Source organism: Sinocyclocheilus rhinocerous, unplaced genomic scaffold (assembly GCF_001515625.1).
Source record: "Sinocyclocheilus rhinocerous isolate Xijiao unplaced genomic scaffold, SAMN03320098_v1.1 scaffold1328, whole genome shotgun sequence".
Classification (NCBI taxonomy): Eukaryota; Metazoa; Chordata; class Actinopteri; order Cypriniformes; family Cyprinidae; genus Sinocyclocheilus; species Sinocyclocheilus rhinocerous.
In genome coordinates, this window is record NW_015662050.1 from 45,592 (window position 1) to 52,969 (window position 7,378).

General features: G+C 39.2%; 1 pseudogene; it reads left to right on the plus strand.

The window, feature by feature from the left end:
• The window catches only part of LOC107727390 (zona pellucida sperm-binding protein 3-like), a 5,652-nt pseudogene extending 2,641 nt beyond the window's left edge, over positions 1-3,011 (plus strand).
• Positions 3,012-7,378: the final 4,367 nt, after the last annotated feature.

Genomic DNA, 7,378 nt, shown 5'->3' on the forward strand with positions numbered 1-7,378 from the left:
TTGAGGCCAACTTGGGTCCCTTATGCCTCAACGGAGGTTGGCGAGGAAGTCCTGCTGTTCTCCCTGAAGCTCATGATGGGTTTGTGCAGTTTCTTTTAGATCTTAAGCCTTGTTAATGAGACTGTGCCCAAGCCGTTCTTTCCTCTTGCAGATGACTGGTCCTATCAGAGGCCTTCAAACTTGTACTTCCTGGGTGATGTTGTTAATATTGAGGCATCTGTGAAGGTGTACAACCATGTCCCACTGCGTGTGTTTGTGGACTGCTGTGTGGCCACCCAAGTACCTGATGTGAATGCTCTTCCGAGATATTCCTTCATTGAGAATCATGGGTAAAGTCACTTTATTCTATGGTGTTTGTTCTGTGACCACTTGGTCACTGAGAATTAGGGTGAGTCAACCATCGAGTGACTAGAGGTTTTGTAAGTTCCTCTTGGTAAGTGCTTCTCATCACGGAGTTCGTAATGTCGCATCCTAAATAGTATGCGAGTAAAATAAGTGTCCTAAAGCATAGCATGTTGAAAAGAGTATGCCAAAAGTCCCTGGATGGTATTTCCAATTTTAAATGTGGGTCAGTGCACTCTAATGGCTAAAATTGCCCACAATCCATTGCCCTTTGGTGAAAGATTGTTCAGATCTACAAACGTGAATGAAGAGTTAAGCCACAAACATGGTGTGTGCGGCTAATGGTTAAGTAGAGGGTTTTAGATAACTGTTTTGGTTAATCTGGCAACTAACCTTTAACCCCGAACAAATATTTAGTGGTATTTATTGTGCAACAATGTCAACCAAATAAAAATCTGTTCAAAGATGGTAGGACAGTATCTTGACAGGTTATTTTTCATCATAAGAACCCCTTAAGGCTGGCCAATATGGTTTCTAACCCTAGTCATGTGTTGCATTATGAGTTTGTGCTTCTACATCAATTTGTCGATACAAGGTCCCAAGATTGAATTGAGCGAAATTAAATCCCTTTTGTACATCAATCTGTTCTAGAACTGAATAAGATGCACGTAAACTAAAAACCCCAGGAATTTGTTTAATTGTATGGTCTGTCTATTGTCAACTGTTTGTAACGATTTAGTGCAAGATGCACTTGCACAGGAGATTTCAGCCTTTGTCTGACAGTTTCTAGCCTTTTATAAACATCTGTTTGGCCATTAACCTTTTAAATGCATCATTCAAAAATGAGCCGAGTTCAAGGAGGCATTTAAACAATCTTCATATGGGTGGGATTCTCTAAGATATATGCAATTATCCTGTCAAAGGATAATTCTCACAGCATTAAAATCAGGGCTTGGGAAGAGGAACTTGACCTCGTTTGTCTAATACTCTACTCCAGTAGTCATCCTCAATGTATGTACCTTTTACTTTGTGTGCTAGACTTTGCTTTATACAATTTAAAACTATTCACAGAGCTCATCTTTCAAAGGCAAAACTTAAAATGTTTCAGATTTGTGTGATAAACGTAAACTTTCACCATGTAACCTTGGTCATATGTTTGCGTTTTGTCCCAAGTTGTGAAACCTTTGGAATTCTTTCTTTAAAATAGTGTCTGATGTCCTAGGGGTCGAGTTAATTGTTTGTTTGCCCTTTGATTGCAGTCTTTGGTGTTCCTTCTCGGTGTCAGCCTTTAAGCCGGAGACAGGCTAACGTCATAGCTTTTGCATCTCTTCTTGCTAGGCGCAGAATACGGTTATCTTGGACCTCCCCTCAACCCCCCCTCTATTTCAGTTTGGCTTTTTTTTATTTTTTTTTTTTATTTTTTTTTTAAACTTGAATTAAGTACAATATCAGAGGTAGGGGGGGAATTTTTTATTAATTTTTTTAAAATGGCAACAATTTATCACATTTAATTTACAAATCTTAGACGTTGATTGAGTGGAGGTATACATGTATACCCCTTATTTTTTTTTTTTTTTTTTTTTTTTTTTTCAGGATGTCTCTGCTTTGTTGGGGCTGGGTAGGGTCGTATATGGTGGGGTGGTATAAAATGCAATTTGCAGTGCAAATTCTATGGTTAAAAAAAAAAAGTGGTTCTCCACCCAAAGACCCACGGCTGGCAGATCAACGTGCTACTTCTCTCAATATTGTAGGAAATGCAATGTGGAGGATGTTAACAAACAAACCGATTAACAGGCCAGTTTAGTGAGAGGGTGCGTGTAACTACGTGACGGAGCGGTCTGTTAAAGACGCAGTTGTATGACGTGAGCTTGTCCCAAAGCTTGCCTATTCTACTACACTCAAAACTGTACCTTTTCACCTAAAGAGTACATACTTTAAGGGCATAGTGTAAGTAGCCACATTGGGATGCAGCATGGGTTATGGCACTTGATGCATGCACAATGCACTTGAGCTGCTTTCACAACTTTGTCCCTGAGAATTAGGGTAAGGTCTAGTGACTCGATGCCATCGAGTTCTTTGTCGCTTCTTATCAGGTGCCTTGTGGATGCCAAGGCTACGGCTTCCAGCTCCCGCTTCATGCCTCGAACCCAGGAAGACCAGATCCGGTTCCAGCTGGAGGCCTTCATGTTCCAGGGAGGATACAGTCCTTCTGTACGTACTATGTTGACTTAATTTGACTTCTCTTCCCATCTGATTTGGTTTTGTGACCTCTTAACTGCGTCTTGCAGATCTATATAACGTGTATTGTGAAGGCCACTCTTGCTTCTGCACCCAGTGATGCTCTCCGCAAATCCTGTTCCTTTTGCAACGGGTATGTTCATGCTACTTAAGAACATGTTGAAGGTGCCGTGTCTGATTTTTCTTGTTGCAGGTGGCTTGCTGCTGATGGGAACCACCAGGCTTGTGGTTGCTGTGACTCAACTTGTGGGTAGCTACTTTTAAGATTGCTTTTGACACTTCAAGTGCTCTACTTAACTTGGGTATTTGCTTACTAGGCATTCAGTGGGAAGGCAAGGCCTCACTCGGTCCTGTAATGGTTCAAGAGCAACCGAAGACTTTTGCTGGTTTTCAGTAAATGGAAAAACTTGTAGCTGGTTTTCAATAAATGGAGAAATGTATTGTGTTCCTGTCTAGTTTAACCCATTTGGACTTGAATGTGCTGTAAATGTGGGGAAACTGGTAGTCCTACTGTACCCATTCTCTTTCTAGAAGAAAAAGCTCTCTATTCTCAGTAGGGTAATTAACTTTACCTTTAAAGACAGACCTGTGAACATTGGCTGTGTTCAAAATGGCTTTACTACCCTTTTTTTTTTTTTTTTTTTTAATAATAAATAATCGTGAAACAGTATACTAGGCAACAAATGTTTCAGAGTAGTATGCTTAAGTGTTTTCATGTCAAACACTGAACATTAATTCAGCACAGCTGTCAAGGTTGTTGCCTTAAGCCCCGTTCACACTGCCAGCGACACACCGCGACATGCTCCCATTCATTTTTCAATGGAGCGCTGGTGACACGAGCGACTGACCGTTGGCGACAGAATGTGGGTGTGTCAAGCGACAAGTTAAGAGTTTAACTTTATGCAAGTGAACAGTGACTTTCACGAGCGACAACCAACAGGCGTGAAGAATCTGTCAGTGGCGCTCACACGTCACCGTTTCGAATGCAGGCAAGACCGGACTGATTTCCGGAGCGATTTCACGGTTTTATATGATTTGACTAACCACATACATAAAAAAAATGATGTGTAGAAAAACCGTTGGCTTTAAGTGAGTTTGATTCCTACATTGATGGTTCGAGTTAATTACATTGATGCAGTTTAGCAGCGGTTAATGGTTTAATGCACAAGCACTGTAGTTTATATAACACTCCAACAGCGGAATGGTACTCATTTCTTTTAAGTCCAATTCCTAGTCAAAATAGAATGATATCTTGGTTTTACCGGCAATATACAGTTTGTGATTGCAACTTGCTGCGTTAGACTAACCGGGATTCGTCACTGCACTTGCAAGACTGTCCTCATTTGTAAGTCGCTTTGGATAAAAGCATCTGCTAAATGTAAAAGTCCAGATATGTCCAGACGTGCAGTCTACCAATAACATTAGCGCTACAGCAGTGGGAACGCCCACAAGCGTCTTCACAGCAGGAGTCTAGTGACATGCAGCGAAAAAGTCGCTGGCAGTGTGAACTGGGCTTTACAAACAATTGTGCTAACCATTCTTTTTACAAAGGCTTGTTAAGGCTTCATAGTAGTAAACATGCTATATTGCCCAGTTGAATATTTCATAATCGAAATTTACATATTGGACAGAACTGAATCCCTGAGCTGTCTTTAATTGAACTATTTTTGGCAATTACACTAAAGGCACCATGTAAGGGTTGTTTTTTTTTTTTTTTTGTTAAAATATTCAGAAACCAAATAGTAGAGAAATAAGCAATTTTTAACTAGTGACACGGACTGTCCATAGTGTCATTGTGTCGCCTGCCAATGATGTCATACCCCTCGGTTTTGTAGAAAGTCACATGATTCCACAGTCACTGTGTCATCCCACTACGCCTTTGTCTGTTTATTTTGAAAGGTGCCCTCTAGAGGTGAAAATTGCATAGTGCCTTTAAGTGGAAAGTGTAGTCTAGTTATGCTAGTGCAAATAATGAAATTCTGTTTACACTAAAATGGGCAGCCTTTTCTTTTGCAACAGGCATGTAAATAGTAGTTAGGTGGCAGATATTTATACTTCAGTTCTGTAGTACATTATAGAACAGTATGCAATAACATGTATTGAGTGTAAATTATCAAACTTTATTAGATGAATGCCACTTTATTGGGACAAACCTACCTGCAGCTAAGCTTACACAATGTATTAAGGTGTTTTATTTCCACTTCAAATATTTACCTAATTTTATTGAAAATAAATTCATTTCTGATCTGGTATGTGATGGGGGGGGGGGAAGGAGACGCACAAGTTTGACAAGCCAGAATCGAACGCGGATCAATCGCGTCAAAAGCAAACTGCTCACGTTTTCGCTGCACCACTGATACTGCAGAAATACCCGTGTCTTTTGCAGTGCTATTTATCACAGCCAGGCATTGGTGGGCGGAGTTAATGTAAATAGCCTCTGCCAACAAATTGGTCTATTTGTCCTTCGAGTAAATACTCTCCGTTTCTTTCTGCTTGACAGGGGAATTGAATTGTTTGCATAACTGAAATTATTTTTATTTATATATTTTATTTATATATTATATTGCATTATTATTATTATTATTAAATATCTTTGAAACCATCTGTATTGTATGAAGCGCTATAGAGAAAGGTGTCATCATTTGACTTCAGAAACGTGCTGCAGAGCTTAAAGTACAATTTATGTCCTACTAACGATATTGTTTTTAGATAAACGGCGAGAGTTTGTAGTTTACATGTACAATATGTATATAAGTAACTTACATATACAAGTCTTACATTTATAATTATTACTATTCCCCGTCTCCAGTTCACTCACGTGTTTGAAGGTGAAACGTCACATGGAGCACGTTGCGTTCTGGGGAAAAAGTATCCCATGCAGCGTCTTCAGATGCATACATCAAATTTCAGCAAATGTAGCAGGTAATCCGGGCATTCCACGCATACAGAAAATTCACATACTATTCACAGTATACACACAGTATACTGCAATATAGTACGAGTTGTATGATGCATACAGAAAATGTGCATACTATGCACAGCATACATACTACAGCAATAGTAAGAGTAGTATGATAGTATATGGAATTTCGAACACAGCCTTGGTTTAAGCTCAGTTTAAAGAATTAAGTGGAATCCATTGGCAATGATGCTATAAATTGTTTCGCCAATCGGAGTCTCTGCCGCAAGCGTTCTACTTGAACACCCACTTCCCTGAAGCACTGCAGATATTTTGTATGCATCTTATGTTGTGAACTTATTGCTTTCTATATGTTGTATAACTTCAAAGGAGTAGTTTTATTTCTCCTTGCATCACCAAATAGAATTTATCGGCTTTAAATTTGTTTCCCAATATGCCTTGACAGTCTTCTGGACCAGGGTGGGGACCTGCTGGTAAATGTATGATTTTAGATGGGTATGTCAGAAGCACACTCCTTGTTTTCAGTTTGTATCAATTCCACAACATTTCCCACTTTTGGATTTTTCCACCTTCAATTGGGTTATTTGTAGGTTTTATATATTTTAATTCAGGAAAGTGGCATGCATCGCATTTAAAGCAGCAGTCCGTAACTTTTTTGGTTGAAAATTATCCAAAATCATTTTCACACACACACACACACACACAGCAAAACCACCAGTGTTAATTTAACTCTGTGAGAGTTCATTTCAACACTATCCTGGGTGTTTATATAATTCTCACACCCCATTTTTAAGTGTTAACAAATTAACACTGCCTCAGAGTTTGACATTTAACCCTTATCTCTTATCAGTGTTAATCTAACTGTTCAGAGTAAAGAACCATAGGCGGAGCGTGTGTAAGGCTGGGGCTTAGCCTTCCCCTGGCCATGGGGACTTGGGGCAAAAATGACCCTGCACAAACAAATTAAATCTATTATGTCTGTTGCTAACAAAGTGAATATGAATAGACAGTGTCGATTGCGGCATTAAATTAATTTATATATTGTAATTCAGGAAAGTGGCATGCATCTCATTTAAAGCTGCAGTCCGTAACTTTTTTTGGTTAATTATCCAAAATAATTTTTTGAGCAAGTACATAACCAGCCAGTGTTAAACTATCGCCTTACTTTACTTTAGCTCGATTCACAACGGTAAGCTTGTAATAGTTTTCTAAGTTGAGTGGTACGGGTAGGTTTACAATGGAAATTCGAGCATGGCACTGTGTCATTACGTCAGTAGGTACCAAATCTTCTGAATCCATAAGATACGTTGAATACATGTGTATATATGTGTATATATATATATATATATATATACACACACACAGCAAAACCACCAGTGTTAATTTAACTCTGTGAGAGTTCATTTCAACACTATCCTGGGTGTTTATATAATTCTCACACCCCATTTTTAAGTGTTAACAAATTAACACTGCCTCAGAGTTTGACATTTAACCCTTATCTCTTATCAGTGTTAATCTAACTGTTCAGAGTAAAGAACCATAGGCGGAGCGTGTGTAAGGCTGGGGCTTAGCCTTCCCCTGGCCATGGGGACTTGGGGCAAAAATGAGTCGGCTCAGATCACAAAACGTATCGGAGGCTCGGAGCTATTTGAATTAAGGATGCACCGAATGTTCGGCAACTGAAATTATTATTGCCGAATAAGCAAAAAGACCGAATAAATTGTACTGAACAATGACGTGACGCAATCAAATAGAGGCTAGAGATGGGCGATACCACTTATTTTGTTTTCGATACGATACCGATATTTTTTAAGGCAGTATCGTCGATATCGATACCGATTCGATACTTCTGAACTAAACTTTTAAATTATGAAATGT